Here is an 18881-nt window from a genome sequence, read left to right as displayed (position 1 = left end):
GAATCCAGGATGTGATGGGCTCTGGATGGGATTTATCACTCTCCATCCTCAATGACTTCAACTCATTCCCCAGGGGATAGGACATGAGGGATGGAGAGGCACTCTAAAGAAGGACAACTTGCCATAAATTTTTAAAACTTGGGGTCTAGGTAAGTAGCATTTTTCATTCCAACTAAGCTTGGGATTTGAGGAGAGGCATCAATTCAATAGCCTGCCAGAGTGGTTTAGTCTCTTTCTAGAATGAGAGAGGTAAGAGAGATGATAGATGATGGTAGCTAGATGATAGAAATAGAGAAGAAAGAAAGAAAGAAAGAAAGAAAGAAAGAAAGAAAGAAAGAAAGAAAGAAAGAAAGAAAGAAAGAAAGAAAGAAAGAAAGGGAAAGAAATTGGTAAACGGACAGGTAGACTTATAGATAATAGATGATAAGAGTGATAGATGGATATATGGACAGATAGGTGATAGGAAAAAAGAATGAGGAAGAGAGTGAATGAGGGAAGAAGAATGGAAGGAAGGAAATAATAGAGGGAGTAGGGACAGATAGACATAGATGATGGATAGGAGAGACATGGGTGGATGAATGGATGGATGGATAGATAGATACACAGATACATAGATACATAGATGATAGATGGAATTAGCAAGCTATCTACAAGACCAACATTACAGAATGACCTGTGGTTTTCAAGGTCACTGTTTATGATACTGAAATGTTGGTCCCTTGACAGAGATAAGAACACCCATCTAGGATATGCAAGTCACATGGGTGCTTATTGATTTATAAAGCAGACTCTACACTAGAAATAGAGACATAAAATGAAATGAACCAGGATGTGGGGAGCAAACCGGACTAGACTGAGTTACTGGAATTAAGACTTATTCTATGCATCTGCTCTCCCACAATATGGCGCTGGGAGAGAAGTAAACAGCTTCCGCACAGCTGCCTCCAGTTCAACTGATAAACTGTAGGACTTGCTCCTGATTGGAGAGCAGCGTACTCGGCGTGTGGGCAGCCGAGTTAGGATTGGCGGAGGAGGACTATAAAGGAGGAGAGAGACGGCATGCACCAGGAACATCTATGGGGAACATCTAAGGGAACCCGTGCAGCCCCCGAGAGAACCGGCCGGCGGTGTGCCGCTCCCCTGCGGAAGTGGGGAATGCGGCCAGGGGGAACTGCCCTTCCACGGAGGTGGAAGGGATAGTAGCCAACCCGGGAAGAACCAGCAGCAAACCCGGGGAGGGCCGAGCAGACGAAAGAACAGCGCAGGGTCTTATGTCGTTCCTCCACGAAGACGGGGAGCGACACCAGGACAGAATCTATAACACAATAAAAAAAACAGCAGTAGAAGGAATACCTCATAGTTCATGGAAGAAACAATGGGAAGAAAATCTGCAAATAATATATATAGCTTTAGTAAATCCCACACACAGTGTCTCAGTAATAAACAAAAGTAGGTGTTTTTTCTCTATATAAAAGCTTTCTCATCAAAATACAAATGTTGAAAATTCTTAGATTTTAAGAAAATCGTTTTTTGGTCATCTTCCCTCAAACCTCATTTTTCTGTCCCTCTTTGTACCAAAACTCCTCAAGAAAGTCACTGATTCTTCTCACAGTTTCTTCTGGACCCACTCAGCCAGGGCCACACCCTCATAAGCTGTGAGACATCAGTGACTTCCATGCTAGAAAATCTAATCCATCTCAACTTACTTGAACTGAGAGAATAGCAAAGATCCACCCAGCGTGCTGCTAAAATCTTACAGGTTGTTCAAATATTAAATCTTTCCAGAGGGGCCAACATTGTGGAACCCTTAACAAAGGGTTAAGCCACCACTTGTGACATCAGCATCCCATATCAGAGTAACAGTTTGAATCCCTGCTTCTGATCCAGCTTCCCTGCTAATGTGCCTGGGAAGGCAACAGCTGATGACCCAAGTGCTTGGGCCCCTGCTACCTTAGTAGGAGACTCTGATGGAGTTCCTGGCTCTTTACTTCAGCCTGGCCTAACCCTTGCTATTGTGACCATTCATATAAATAAATATTTATTTTAAATTTATATTTAATTATATAAATTATATATTATATAAATATGTTTATATATTTATTTATAAATTTATAATATAAATATATTATGACGTATACAATACATATTACATATTTTATAATATATACATATTATATAAATATAATTTATATATAAATTTATATTTAATTATATAAATTCTTCATATGGATAAATGAATATTTAAAAATATCTTCACACTGTTTGATAAATAGCCACATTTCTGGGTTCTGTGAGCAATACTCATCAACCTCTGCTATTCTCTGTGACCCATTTCTTACCTCCAGAACGCAGAAATAAAAGTTAATCGTGCGTCCTTGCTCCCGAACCAGGCCAGTTTCTACTGTCATTGGTACACATCAGTTATCCCTCAAGAGTCATGTCATGCCTGCTCCTGCCAAGGAGAGTAGTCCATGCCTGGTCCACATTCCACACACAGCTGTAAGGACCTCTGAGTGAACAGGGTTGGGGAGGCTTCTCTGGTATCCTCTATGCTCCTGGAATGCCAGCCAGCCCATCGTGGCTCCCATGAGACCCAGACATTTGGAGAAAGTGTCCCTTTTGGCACTGGAAATCAAGGAAGCAAAAGTGTGGGCTCATTTGTCCTCCAAAGCAGTGACCTGGTGCTGCTGGGGCTCATTCTTAAGTCACTATCACATGGCTATGCAGGACAGTGGCCTCCATGGTCTTCGACTTTCAGAGGGGAGAGAACAGTGGCAGGGTGGAAGGTGTGAAACCCCTGGGGAAGCCCAGGGTGTGGTCACTGTTAAATTCCATCTCCACTTACATACACAGGCTCATTAAAACACACCAGACACTCACCCATCACGAGAATTAGCAACAACACTTTTATTAACACAAGTAAGAGCAATCCCATATACTGTTGACTCTCTATGTGGCAGATACAGACTTATTTAAGTACTATAATTATTATCATCCTCAATTTTTACAAATAAAGTAACAGAGGCACAGTGAAGTCATTTAGAACTTAAATGGCAGGACTGAAATCTAAATGCAGAACTAAAATTCAAACTCAGTGTGGCACATGGCCAATTCTCTTTCTGCTATCACACTCCGCCTCTTGTTTGGCCTGAAGGATCTTATTCTACCCAATTAAATATGACATCCCCAAATGATTTTCTTGATTTAGTTGATAAGAAAGATTTTTTTAAATATACAACATCTCAGTCATGTCAGGGATGAAAGATATGGGAAGGATGTAGCATTTTTAACTTAACTGCTTTTCAGTAGGAGCGAGAGAATTTGGCTCCATGATTAGTGCTATTGATGATAATTTGGCACTAAAAGTTACGAACGACTATTTACAGGGACGTCTTCTGTGCTTGATTCCTTTCTCTTTCATCAGTGGGTAGCTCAGACAGGTTGTCATGTAGCTAGTGACAACCTCCTCAAATAAACAATCTCTAAAAGTTAACCAGTGATTTGGAAGTTATTACGAGGCCTTGGTGAATAATTTATGCTACAACAGTATCACATGATGAAAGTATAATCTATTCAGCTAAACTTATTTAAAGTATAAAAGGGGATTTCTTTGAGGGTGATACAGATACACTTTCACGTGAGCATTTTAGCATGCAGACTGTTAACGTGTTGAGTGTCACCTCACTTTCACTAGCATTTGTCACTCTCTCCTTAAAACTTCTGCAGTGAGCTCGAACGTGGCACATGCTGTTCTCCCTGTTGCTCACCACTGCAGTCTCTGTTCTCCCTGTTGCTCACCACTGCAGTCTCTCGGTGTGTCCTGGGCTCTGTCCTAGAACTTCTTCTCTTCTTTATCTAGGACCCCTCCTAGGTCATCTTCTCTAGTATTATGGCTTTAGCTACCATCAATACCCTGGAATTTTACAAACGCTTATCTCATTTTACTTCTTTCCTGGACACCAGACTAGCACACCCAAATGATTGCTAGATCTTTCTGTTTGGTTGTATACAAGGCATCTTCAATCAAATATGAGGGTACTTCAAAGGTTTGTGGAAAATAGAATTCAAAGATTAGCTTATTTTGGTGCAAATAAAACGTTGAAATTTATGCACATGAGGAATCTACAAAAAAGTTTGAGAAGAAGCATATTATTAAATATTTTTGCACCAGAATAAACTAATCTATTAACTCAATTTTCCACACATTTTTTGAGGTACACTTGTTTTTCTAAAACTCAACTCTTGATTTTCTCCAAACTCCCAGTCTCCTGTGTCTTGGTAAGTGAAAACTCCACCCATGCAGTTGTTCCAGCCTCAAACCTTGGATCAACTTGAATCCTTCCTTTCACATCCCATGTTCAGCCCATGGATGAATCCTCTTGGATCTATTTTCAGAATGGATCCTGAGCCTGACCACTCTGAATCACCTCCTCTCCTATCACCCTGGACCATGAAATCACTGTTTTTCATATGCATTATTTGCAGTATCTATTCAATGATCTGCTTGATTCCACTCTTACTCTTCTACCTTCTATATGGATTCCCTTAATCTAAGCAGTTTTTGTGGCTTAGTAAATCAAAATCCCCCAGCCTAACTCCATCTATCTAAATCCACCAAAGTCATCATAAAAGTCAAAGGCATCATAGTGCCGTGCACAACCTGCCAGTACATTACTTCTGCAGTGCACTTCCTAAACATCTCTCCCTCCTTCTACTGGCTTCTCTCAGATGGGTATCCTCTCTGTTCCCTGCATATCACAGACACACTCTTGTCTCAGGGCCTTCTCTCTCTATCTGCCCCGAAAACTCTTCTCTCAATACCTGCATGGCTCTTTCCTTTACTTCTTTCAGATCTTTGTTCAAAGACTATTGGGTTCCCTCTCTGCTGCTGCCATTGTAACAAGTTGGTACAAACACGGCATCTCCAAACAACACAAATGTGTTATCTCACACTCTGGAGGTCAGAAGTTCCAGACGTCAAAGTGTTAGCGGCACTGTGTTCCTTTGGTGACACTTGTCTTGCCTTTCCCAGATTCTGAAGGCTGCCCCCTCCTCACATCCCACACTCCAGACCCCACTCTGCATCTTCAAAGTCAGAGTTATGGCACCCTCAAATCTGGTTCCTCCGCGTAGATCACTTCTAGCTTCTTCTGCCTCTGAGCCTCCGCTTGCGATTATGCTGGGCCCAATTGGATAATGTAAGATAACCTCCCCTTCTTATGATCTTTCATTTAGCCATCTACTCAAAGTCCCTTTTGCCATGTGAGGTACCATAGTCACAGGTTCCAGGGATTAGGACATGTGCCTGTAGAGGGGTCATTATCCAGCTTACCACCGTGGCTTAACAGGATTTTTTTTTTACAGGCAGAGTGGACAGTGAGAGAGAGAGACAGAGAAAGGTCTTCCGTTCACCATTGGTTCACCCTCCAATGGCTGCCGCGGCCGGCATGCTGTGGCCAGCGCATCATGCTGATCCGAAGCCAGGAGCCAGGTGCTTCTCCTGATCTCCCATGCGGGTGCGGGGACCAAGGACGTGGGCCATTCTCCACTGCACTCCCAGGCCATAGCAGAGAGCTGGCCTGGAAGAGGGGCAACTGAGACAGAATCTGGTGCTCCAACCGGGACTAGAACCCCGTATGCTGACGCCGCAGGTTGAGGATTAGCCTACTGAGCCGCAACGCCGGCCAACAGGATTTTCTGACTGAAACATTTAAACTTACGAATCTTTTTTCCCACCAGAAAGACATAGCCTCTTCTGCTTTAATTTTCTCCATGGTACTCATCACTGTCCCATACACTATGTATCTAAAACTCATCTGTCCAGCTCATTGGAGTGATGATGGGTGGGTTTTGTCCCTTTTGCTTATTGTTCTATCCCAGTGTCTAGAACATAACAAGAACTCAGTAACAACCTGGAGAGAATGGGACTACAACTGGAATCCTCTAATGAAATGTGTGTGCTGCAGATATCACCAGGGTTCGCCAATAGCATTCTCTCCTTTTTTGGCATCTGAAAGATTGCATTTCTACATACTTTGCAGTTGGTTCAGACTGCATCATTCATTCTGGTCATTGAAAGGTGATTTTAAGACTGTCAGAGGCAGCAAAAAGCCCACACACTCTTTTCCAGTCTCTACCTCCGCCGAAGTAGTAAGGGAATTGGTTGTTTCAGATGTTGTAGCTACAGGTGGCAATTCTACTAATAACCCAAGTTTCTGAATGACTATGCAAGGCACAACCTTCCCTCAAACCATACCAACTTGGGTAGAACAAGTATACTACAATAAAGAAATCAATTTTTGTTATGCCAAGATACTGAGACTTTGTTATCAAAATCTATCTGGTCTATTTTGATCAATACAGCTTTTGCTATCAAAATTAGGTGCCCTTTAAACCCAAATATGTGGCACTGACATCACAATTAGATGGCCATTGGCAAAGAAACCAATATCAGAGGCTAGAAAGCTCGAGATTTATGTTTTATTGGTGACCAAATATTGGTAAAATGGTGATTCGTGTAACTTTGGAAGTATATCATGATTTGAGTGCACCTGGAGCTTGAGGGGAAAACATACTGTTAGAGTGTTTGTTAGTGATGGTTGTTGTGTTTGCCTGAGTATGATAAGAAATAAGCCCAGGGAAGAATTTCCCAGTTTGAACACAGAAATGAAAGGAAATGGAGAAATTTAGGAATTGAGACTTTGCAGGATTGAAAAAGCCAATTGCTTTGAGACCCCAAATAGTAAAATTTAAGTCAAAAAGCAATTTTAAGGGGAGATGCCAATAAAATCTTTCAACAGATTATATTACCTAAGGGCAAGGATCAAATTAAGGCTATATTGCTCAGTAAATCTTTTTCAATTGTATAAAATTACTCATGGCAGATATTAAGGGTAAAACTTGTCCACAGAAGTGGAATAGCCTGAAGAAAGAGAGCTGTGGGAGTCAAACTGCAAAGAAACATACTAGATATGAGAAATTTGTCTCAAAAGGAACTCTGGGACATTTCCCTTCTTCTCCCTCCCCTCTTGAAGAATGTGATCCTGTCGACATCAGAAGCACAGAACAAGATGGCTCTCTGTTCCTGGTGCAGGGGCTGGGGGCTCACTGGCCCTGGGGAGGGTTATGGAGCCTTAGCTGAAGGTGGATGATATTCGCATGGGACAGCTGTCCAGGTCTGAGTCAGGGTGAGGTATGAAAGATGTCCACTGAGGAACTCCGAGAAGCAAGTCATGTCAGAGCCCAAGGAGGGTGGGGAGACAGTCCACATGGAGGGGTGGCCAGGTGTGGGCAAAAGGAGACATCCAGGTGGGAAGCACAGGTCAGCATGGAGGGCCAGAGCCCATGTGGACAGAGGAGCATCCACAGTGAGGCAGGTGAGGGGACTGGGCATGAGTAGCAAAGCTTGAGCAGGGAGAAGAAGCCATTCACAAGGAAGTGTGGTTACAGAGCCAGAGAAGAGTGTGATGGCTATTCCCACAGAGGGCATGGCAGTACAGGTAGAGACCAGGCAGGAGCAGGAATAAGTCCTTGCCAGGCGAGCAGCCACCTCATCTGGCTGTGAGGCTGTGGGTGGACAAGGAGGGCATCCATACTAGAAGGGCAGATTTGGTCAGGGGCCCAAAAGCGGTGAGGAGGGTGAGTGTTGGAGGGAGACGGGGCAGCAGTGGTTGAGTGACTTCTCATAGACTTGGGGAAACAGTAAGAGATAGATTTTTTACTGAAGTCACAAATATGAAAACAAAGAAGAAACTGGAATAAACCCTGTGGTGCACCAATGTGAACCCTAGGAGAATTTGTGTATAAAATCACTTGGTAAGGAAAGCAAATCCGTACTCCCTGAATAACTCAGCTCATGTATGAGATAGGATTTGGGGTGGGGGTGATCCACAAGGGATCCAAGGACAGCTAGAGAAGTCAAATTCATGGACATAAAATAAATAATGGAGGAATGCACCTTTTTCTACCTCTGGTAAAGAAGACTTACACTAAGTGGAAATTTTGTCTAAAATATTTAACCAAAAAGTAGAATAGAAAGCAATGACTTCCACTGTTGACTGTCTATTTATTGGCTGTTCTGCCTTCATCAAGACATATAATCCATCTAAGCCTGTTTTCCCACCTATGGAAAGTACGTACTGGTATCTACACTGTGAAATTCATTAAGTGAAGGAATGTTATACAAAATATAATGCTCTTCATAAAATAGATCTTAAACTTTCTTCTCAAGTAAACTCTTCTTTAAAAATCCTTATTCTATTCTGATGAATTTCTCTCACCTCTCCAGTGTGCTTGATACTATGTTGATCATGCTTAAATATCATACTATAAAAAACGTTAATAGGTACTGTCTTCATTTCAATTTTACATTTAAGAAACTAAGGTACAGAACTAAGATTATGTAGTTAGTAATCAACATAGCATGCATAATTTACTGACAAGTTCAAATTTAAGAATCTACAAGGCTGAATCTAGTCTTTGGTGCCTGATTGCTTTGCTAAGCTAATATCTGTAGCACAAAACCTCACAGCTTACACAACACATCACACCTTGTCTGATAAACCCTTGAACTCAGCATTGAATCTTTTCATTCTAAGTTCTCAAAATTAAAAACATGAAGTTTAGCTTAAAAGTAGAAAATTAAAGCTAGCTATCTAAAATGTCTTTTACTTTGATTGCTTGAGTATTCATTGCAAAGAGAGGGCTTTTCCTGAGACCAAGAGGATGCCCACCACATATCTCAAAGGTGTGAAAACTCAGTTTTTAAAGACCTAAGCAAGTTGCCTGAGCTGAGAAGACAAGAGAGTCCTGTCAGAACTGCTCAGATCCACATAAACATCTAAAATAATACTCACTTATCCTGAGAATGAGTATCTCTAAGATGATGTCACTCAAGAGAGACATCAATAAGAGTAGAATAGGGGCTTTCTACTGCTATCCCACCACAGAAGCATCCACTTTGGCAGCTACCCACAGATGAATATATTTTTATGGGAATGGGAAATTGAGCAGAGAAGCTCTAGCACACCCCTGAAGCCAAAAATCGAAGAAAAGACATATTGAAGAGGATAAGAGTAGTTTCACATTGTCCATGTCACCCCCACCCCATGGAAGTGCAATTTAGTGACAAGACAGACTCCCCCTTAACTCATGACTTCTCTGATGTAGGAAAGTGGGAGCTTCATGAGTGAGCACTCAGCTCTCCTAGCCATGTGAAAAGCTGCCCAAGAGGCCACCGTTTGTTGCCTGTATCCATGGATTCTAATCTACAGATTAAACAACAATGATTTGAAAATAGTTCAAAAAGACACTCTGAAATTTTTATTTGCAAAGCTGCCTCCCTCACCCCTGCTCCTGCAATGTGGATATCAAATCTGTGAATGCTCATTGTATATGAAATGGCTTAGTATTTCTATACACCCCGTGCAATACTCCTGTAGACTTTAAATCATCTCCAGGTTACTTATAATATTAAATACAATGCAAATCATTTTCACCTTAAAGTTGCTTTTTGACTTAAATTTTACTAGTTGGGGTCTCAAAGCAATTGGCTTTTTCAATCCTGCAAAGTCTCAATTCCTAAATTTCTCCATTTCCTTTCATTTCTGTGTTCAAACTGGGAAATTCTTCCCTGGGCTTATTTCTTATCATACTCAGGCAAACACAACAACCATCACTAACAAACACTCTAATAGTATGTTTTCCCCTCAAGGTCCAGATACACTCAAATCGTGATCTACTTCCAAAGTTACATGGATCACCATTTTACTAAATATTTGGTCACCAATAAAACATAAATCTCAAGCTTTCTAGCCTCTGATATTAGTTTCCTTGCAAATGGCTAGTCTTACTGAATATGTAGACTTAGTTGTCTTGATGTTATTCCCTAAACAACATGGTACAGCAATGGTTTCCATTGTATTCGGTATTATAAGTATCTGGAGATGATTTAAAGTATACAGGAGTATGTGCATGGGTTATATGCAAATACTAAGCCATTTTATATAAGACTTGAGTATTCACAGTTTTGATATCCATATTGTGGGAGCACAGCAAGACGGGGGGCAGCTAAGAACAAATCCCCCATGTGTGCCAAGGGATGACTAACACTTTCTGAGACAATGGGCATGGTTGAGCAGTGGAAAGAGGCTCTGTGGACTCTATCAGAAACCCAGCTGTTTGGTATATACCACCTGAAGAATCTTTTCAACTGACCCATGGCACCCCAACTGTTCTCCCTTTCCCTGAACAAGCTACCTCAGCATGAACTCAGCAGCTGGTGCAAGCATCTCATCAAACAATAGGCTTGACTCATCGGGCTGGAAAAAGGTAATAAACTTTGTCATTTAGAGCATCAACTGAGGGAAACAAAGAGCGATGTTCAACACCCAATCACACTTTGTAGTCTTGAGAGATGGCATATAGTCTTAACAATTCCTCCTTAAGAAGGAACAAGAAATATGGAGTGGGTTATCCATAGCAAAGGTATGAGGGAGCCTCAGAATCCTTAGCCAGGCTGATTGATGAAGGTGTTTCCCTCCCAAAACCATTCAGTAAAGACTGAGAAATGACTGCTTCTTTGAATGTAGTGGCAGCAACATGAGAGTTCATGAAAAAAATGAAAATGTAGAGAAACATGACACCATCAAAGGAACATAATGCTACATTAACCAGTCCCCCCAAAAATGAAGATCTATGAAGTGACTGACAAAGATTTAAAATAAGGGCTGGCACTGTGGCGCAGCGAGTTAATGCCCTGGCCTGAAGCACCAGCATCCCATATGAGTGCCGCTTCTAGTCCTGGCTGCTCCTCTTCTGATCCAGCTCTCTGCTGTGGCCTGGGAAAGCAGTGGAAGATGGCCCAAGTCCTTGGGGCCCTGCACCCATGTGGGAGACCTGGAGGAAGCTCCTGGCTCCTGGCTTCGGATTGGCACAGCTCCAGCCTTTGCAGCTAATTGGAGAGTAAACCGTCAGATGGAAGATCGACCTCTCTCTCTCTCTCTCTTTCTCTCTCTCTCTCTGCCTCTCCTTTTTCTGTGTAACTCTGACTTTCAAATAAATAAATAAATCTTTAAAAAAGATTTAAAATAGTTGTTTTAATAAACCTCAGTGAGCTACAAGAGAACATAGATAAACAACTCAATGAAATAATAACTACATTAACAAAATCAGAACTTCAGCAGAGCTAGAAATCATAAAAAGTCAAGTAGAAATTCTAGAGCTGAAGAACATAATGAATGAAATGGAAAATGGAATAGACATCAACAGCAGACTTGATTAAACAGAAGAAATAATCTGTGACAACCATGGTGGGTAATTGAAAATTATGGGATTTATGGAACACCATCAGGAGGGCTTACATTTGCATTATAGAGCACCCAGAGAAAAGTGGCATTGAGATACTTAAAGAAATAATGGTGGGACCAGTGCTTTTGCATAGCAGATAAAGCCACTGCTTACAGTGCCAGCATCCCATATGGACACCCTGGAAAAAATAGCAGAAGATGATCCAAGTGCTTGGGCCCCTGCTATCCTCATGGGAGACCTGGAAGAAGCTGCTGGCTCCTGACTTTGGCCTGGCCCAGTGCTGGCCATTGTGTCCACCTGGGGAGTGAACCAATGAATGGAAGATCTCTCTCTCTCTCTCTCTCTCTCTCTCTCTCTGTCTTCCCTGATCTCTCTGTAACTCTAACATCCAAATAAATAAAAAAATCTTTAAAGACAAGAAAGTCTGAGTTACCCATTACAGGTTTTTTAAAAAATCAAGAAATAGTTGCTGAAGACATCCTGAATATGGTGAGAAATATGGACATGAAGGTACACAAAGCTCAAAATATTCTCCAAATAGTACACACACACACACACACACACACACATGCACACACAACTTCACCAAGACACATTGTGATCTAATTGTCAAAAATCAAAAACAGAAAGAAATTTGTAAAGCAGCAGGAGAAAAGAGGCTTACTACACACAGGGGGGTTCCCTACAAGAACACCAGCAGAGGGGCAGGCATTTGTTGCGGCTGTTAAGGTGCCACTCGGGACACCTGCATTTCAGGAGAATGCCTGACTTCAAGTTCCAGCTACACTTCCAACTTCAGTTTCCTGCTAATGTGCACCCTGGAAAACAGCAGTTGGTGGTTCAAATATTTTGGCTCCACAGGGCAAAAATTTCCTTGCTCCTGGTGCTGTTCTTGCCCAGCCCTGGATATTGTGGACATTTGTGGAGTGATTCAGCAGGTGGAAGTTTTCTTCCTGTCTCTCTGTCACTCAAATAAATAATAAAGCTTTTATAAGAATACCAGTGTATATCTCAGCAGAAACAGTGCAATCCAGGAGAGAGTAGAATGATATAGAATGATATGTTTTAATGGGGAAACCTAATGCAAAGCTACCCTTTAGAAATGAAGGAGTGGCTGGCACCGTGGCTCACTTGGCTAATCCTCCACCTGCGGCGCCGGTACCCCGGGTTCTAGTCCCGGTTGGGGCATCAGGTACTAGTCCCAGTTGCTCCTCTTCCAGTCCAGCTCTCTGCTGTGGCCCAGGAGTGCAGTGGAGGATGGCCCAAGTGCTTGGGTCCCTGCACCCTTATGGGACACTGGGAGAAATCACCCGGCTCCTGGCTTCGGATCAGCACAGCTCCGGCCGTAGCGGCCATTGGGGAAGTGAACCAACGAAAGACCTTTCTCTCTGTCTCTCTATAACTCTTTCTCTGTCTCTCCCTCTCACTGTCTAACTCTGCCTGGCAAAATAAATAAATAAATAAATAAAATAATAAAAAAAAGAAATGAAGGAGGAATAGACTTTCCTAGCTGAGGAGGTTCACCCCTACTAAATCTGCTTTATAAGAAATGCCAACAAGAGTTTTAGGAAGTGAAGTGAATATGAGCATGTTTGAAACACATAACATGTAGCATAACAATATGGGAATATTTGAAGGTACAAAAATCACTTTTAAAGGTATATTCAGGGCCGGCGCCGCGGCTCACTAGGCTAATCCTCCGCCTTGCGGCGCCAGCACACCATGTTCTAGTCCCGGTCAGGGCGCCGGATTCTGTCCTGGTTGCCCCTCTTCCAGGCCAGCTCTCTGCTGTGGCCCGGGAGTGCAGTGGAGGATGGCCCAAGTGCTTGGGCCCTGCACCCCATGGGAGACCAGGAGAAGCACCTGGCTCCTGCCATCGGATCAGCGTGGTGCGCTGGCCGCAGCGCGCTGGCTGCGGCGGCCATTGGAGGGTGAACCAATGGCAAAGGAAGACCTTTCTCTCTGTCTCTCTCTCTCACTGTCCACTCTGTCTGTCAAAAAAAATAAAATAAATAAATAAATAAATAAAGGTATATTCAGAATACTCTAATGATAGTGTATAAATTACTTAAAATTCTAGTATAAAGGTTAAAAAAGAAAGGATTAAAATAATTACATTTATAATAATTTGCTAATGAATACACAAAATAAAAATGTAAATGATGACACCAAGTGCATAAAATTTGGAGGGAGAGTGAAAGTGTAGAATTCAGTTGTTATCAGTTTAAAATGATCACAAGTCCTCATAGATATTTTACAAAATTGAAATCATATCAAGCACCTTTTCCAATTTCACTGGTATACCATTAGAAATCCACAGAAAGAAAATCAGAAAATTCACAACCATTTGTAAATCAGACAGCATGCTCATGAACAATCAATTAAGTCAAACAAAAAGCAAAAGAAAAATTACGAAAAAAAATCTTGAGACAAGTCAAAATGGAGTCCCAACATATCAAAGCTTGCAGAACTAAGCAAAAGCAGTTCTAAGAGGGAACTTTATAACAATAAACACCTACTCCACAAAAAAAAAAAAAATAAGTATCCTAAATAAGTAACCTAACATTAAACCTCAAGGAACTAGAAAATGAAAACAATCCAAGGGAGACCAAAGTAAGTTAGCAGAAGAAAGAAAATCACACAGATCAGAGAAGAAGTAAAAGAGATATTAGAAAAAACAAAAGAAAAAATCAATGAATGAGATTTTTCAAAAGAAATAAACAAAACTGACACATTTTTACATAGACTAATAAATATAAAAGAGTGAAATAACTAAAATTGGAAATGAAATGAGGTATTACAACAGAGGTCACAGTGATGCAAAGGTCAGGCGAGACTGCTATGAACAATCACACACCAACAAGTTGGCTAAACAGGAAAAGCTGATACACGCCTGGAAACATACACTTAGCAAGCATGAATCATAAATAAATAAAATATGAGCAAACCAATAATGAATAAGGAGATGGAGTCAGTAATAATTTTAAAGAAAAACTCTCATTGAAGAAAAGCCCAAGACTTAATTGTTTCATTGGTAAATTCTACCAAATATCGAAAGAACTCCAGTCCTTTTCAAACTCTTTCAAGAACTTAAAGGAGAGAAACTTCAAAACTCATTTTATGAGGTTAGCAATGCCTAATACTGATGCCAGACCAGGACACTCCAATAAAGGAAAATTACAGAACAATACACCTGATGAACAAAGATGCAAAATCCCCAACAAAATACTGGAAAACTGCATCAGTAGAATGGTTAAAGGTCATCGTGATCAAGTGAAATTTATTGCCATGATGTATGCATGTTTCAAAGTACACAAATCAATAAACATGACACACCCATTAATAGAATGAAAGATAAAAAATTATATAGTCATCCAAATAGAAGTAGAAAAGGCATTTGACAAAATTTGACATACTTTCTTGATAAAGCTGGGTAAATTAAGAAGGAATGTACACTGGCCGGCGCTGTGGCTCACTTGGCTAATCTTCCACCTGCAGCACTGGCACCCCGGGTTCTAGTCCCGGTTGGGGCACCGGGTACTAGTCCTGGTTGCTCCTCTTCCAGTTCAGCTCTCTGCTGTGGCCTGAGAGAGCAAAGGAGGATGGGTCCCTGCACCCACATGGGAGACTGGGAAGAAGTACCTGGTTCCTGGCTTTGGATTGGCGCAGCATCGGCTGTAGTGGCCATTAGGGGAGTGAACCAAGGGAAGGAAGACCTTTCTTTCTGTCTCTCTTGCACTGTCTATAACTCTCTCTCTGTCTCTCTCTCACTGTCTAACTCTGCCTGGCCAAAAAATAAAAATAAAAAAGAAGGAATGTACAGGGACGTCTCAAAAAGTTTATGAACATGAAATTCAGTAAGGTAAGCTTCTTTTGGTGAAAAAATTTTTGAAATTCATGCAGATATAATATGCATTTTCCATAAACCATTAAAGATGCCTCATATGCACAGACCTCAAATTTTACATCAATGTAAACTTCTCTTTTAATTGTATTTCCATGAATTTTTGAAGAACTCTCATATCTCAATAAAGTCCATGTATGCTGAGATCACAGCTGCTATCATGCTCAAGGGGGAAAGCTGAAAGGGTTTCCTCTAAGATCAGAAACAAGGGGAGGATGGCCATTCTCCAGGTGCATTCAACGTAGTCCTGGAAACAGTTGTTAGAGTTTTTTGGCAGGAAGGGAAGGGAAGGGAAGGGGAGGGGAGGGGAGGGGAGGGGAGGGGAGGGGAGGGAAGGGAAGGGAAGGGAAGGGAAGGGAAGGGAAGGGAAGGGAAGGGAAGGGAAGGGACTTCAGTAGAGAAAACTTCAATAGAGAAGCTGGTATTTAGCTCGTGGTTAAGATACCCATGTCCCACATTGAAGCGACTGTGCTGGAGTTCCAGCCCCTGCTCCTGACTGCAGTTTTGGCTACTGCAGACCTTGGGAGGCAGCAATGATATAAGTATTTGGGTTCCTGCCACCCATGTGGGAGACCTGGACTGAATTCCCAGCTTCAGTCTGGCCCAGCTCCAGGCGCTTGAGAGTCAGTCTCTCTCTCTCTCTCTCTCTCTCTCTCTCTCTCTCTCTTTCTTTTTCTCTCTATCTCAAATAAATATTTTTTCAAAATTTTATAACAAGTGCTGACAAATGCCTTAGTTCATTTTCTGTTGCTATAACTGAGTGCCACTGTTTGGGTAATATATAAAGAATAAAGATTTGTTCAACTCATAGTCTTGGGAGCTGTGGGATCCAAGGTTGAAAGCTAAATCTGGTGAAGGCTTTGTTACTGGTGGTGACTCTCTGCAGAGTCCCAGAGAACACAGCACATCACGTGGTGAGACAGAACAAATGTGTGTCCATGCAGGTGAATCTTCCTTCTTTTTTTTTTTTTTTTTTGAAGATTTATTTATTTGAAAGAGTGACTGAGAAAGAGGGAGAGACAGAGAGAGAGAGAGGTCTTCCACGCCCTGGTTTGCTCCCCTAAGTAGCCACAACGGCCAGAACTGAGCTGTGTCAAAGCCAGGAGCCAGGAGTTTCATCCAAATCTCCCAGGTGTATGTGAGGGCCCAAGCACTTGGACCATCTTCCGTCGCTTTCCCTAGGCCATTATCAGGGAGCTGGATTGGAAGTGGAGCAGCTGGCACATGAACCAGCACCCATATTGGATGCTGGTGTCACTGGCGGTGGTTTTACCTGCTATGCCATGATGCCAGCCCCTCTCTTCCTCTTCTTATGAAACCACTAAAGCAATCACGCCCCCCTTTATGACCTCATCTAATCCTAATTACTTCCCAGAGGCTCCACCTTCAAATACTATTAGCATGACTTTTGTGAATAATTTCTACATGAGTTTTGGAGGGGAAAACACATGTAGAAAAATGAGAGCCCTTACACATTGTTGATGGAGATATGAATTGATATAGTCATTATGGAAAACAGTATGGGTGTTTCTCAAACACAATAAAAATAGAGCCACTATATGATCCAGCCGTCCCACTCCTTGGTATTCATCCAAAATGAAGTGAAATCAGTATGTCAAAGAGATATCTGTGCCCTGTCATTTACTGCATTATTCACAGCAGCCAATACATAGAAATAATCTGTGTCTATTGATGAAAGAATGGATAAATAAAATATATGCTACACACTTGTGTGTATGTGTGTGTGTGGGCGTGGGTGTGTACACCTGGCCACCGGTATCCTTTGGGAATACTTTGATTCCAGAACATCTTCCCTTGTGATTACCAAAATCCATGGATGCTCAAGTCACTTGTATATAACTATGTAACGATCTATGGCACCCTGTATGCTACAGACCATCTCTAGATTACTTATAATACCTAGCACAATGTAAATTCTGCAGCTGTTATACTGTGTTGGTTAGGAAGTTGTGAGAAGAAAAACGTTTGTACAGGTTCAGACTTAGTAGTTTTCCTAGTATTTTGAGTGTTGACTGAATCCACGGATGTGGAATCCATGGAGAGTAGAAGGCCAAACATGCGTAGGTCTGTATATATGTGTGCACGTGCACATGTGAATATTTTGTAGCCTTAAAAAGAAAGAACATCCTGACACTTTCAGCAACAGGAATGAACCTGTAAGACATGATGCTACGAAAGGCAAGAGGGAAACAAACACTGTGTGATTTCACTTATATGTACAATCTAAAGATTTTAAATACAATAGAAACGGAGAGTAGAAGGGTGTTTACCAGGTATCAGGGAATGGGAGAAATGGGGATATGTTGGTCAAAGGGTACACACTTCCAGTTAAGAGATGAGTAATTCTGAAATCTAATGTTAACCCGTTATGTCACATCATCCTGTAGCTAGGAAACCTATATAGACTTAATTTGAGCAACAGATAAACAGCTTACAGCAACCTCAAAATCAATATTATGTCATTGAGATATTTACAGAATTGAAAATTTAAGACTTAATGGATTACAATATCATACACTTGACATTTGCTGAGATTAAATCTTAAATCTCACCACACACACAGACACACACACGCACACACACACATCACTACGTTGATGGTTATCCTTATTGTATTAACTATTTCACTACATGTGAGTATATGAAAACATCATGCTGCATATCTTAAATATATATAAATTTTATGTCAATTATGCTGAAATAAAAAAGAGTAATTGCAAAAATAACAGTAAAGATAATTTATAAAATAAATTATAATATGAGTTTATCAGTTAAAGGTAATTGAGATATCCCAAAAGCCATTGGTAAATAATCTCCCTGGACACCCGAGAAGCTTTGCAGCGCCATCTGCTGGTAGAGCAGCATCATTGCAGGCTGAGGCACTATACCTCTATGAAATGTTCTAGGATGCCTTGCTTAAATTATCTCCCAATTATGAAGAAGCAATTGCTTTTAAATAGTTTGTTTTCTACTTGAACTTTATGGTTAGTACATTGTGTCAGTAGTAAGTATTAATATTTACAAATTCTACAATTTTTAAGACAACATCGTAGTAGAACTTAAGAGACACAAACAGTATCTCACCACGTAATGAGTGTGAATAAGGATGAGCCAAACTGTGTCAAAAATATCCTCAAACCTTCCACTAGTATAAGTTAAAAGGAAGGGGTGGAGATGGCACTGTGGGTAAAGCTGCTGCCTGAAGTGCCAGCATCCCATATGGACGCTGGTTGCTGGTTAGAGACCCAGCTTCTCCACTTCTGATGCAGCTCTCTGCTATGGCCTGGGAAAGCAGTAGAAGATGGTCAAAGTGCTTGGGCCCCTGCACCCACGTGAGAGACCCAGAAGAAGCTCCTGGCTCTTCTACTAAGTCTGAACAGCTCCAGCTGTTGCAACCATCTTGGGAGTGAACCAGCGGAAGGAAGACCTCTCTCTCTCTCTCTCTCTCTACTTCTCTATAACTCTGCCTTTCAAATAAATAAATATTTTAAAAAAATAAAAGGAAGGGGTTCTAGGAGACAGGCTATGATTCTGTTCTTTTTGATGACAGTATCAAGTGGTTCTTACAGGTAGCAATGTAGACATGATAGCAGCTGATACATCTTGGTTCTTCCAAGACAGTCGAAGAAACAAGAGTCTGGGATCACAG

Source organism: Oryctolagus cuniculus, chromosome 1 (genome assembly GCF_051225735.1).
Source record: "Oryctolagus cuniculus isolate XC-2025 breed Fujian yellow rabbit chromosome 1, ASM5122573v1, whole genome shotgun sequence".
Lineage (NCBI taxonomy): Eukaryota > Metazoa > Chordata > Mammalia > Lagomorpha > Leporidae > Oryctolagus > Oryctolagus cuniculus.
The sequence above is the reverse complement of the archived record's forward strand: the minus strand, read 5'-3'. Positions refer to the sequence as shown.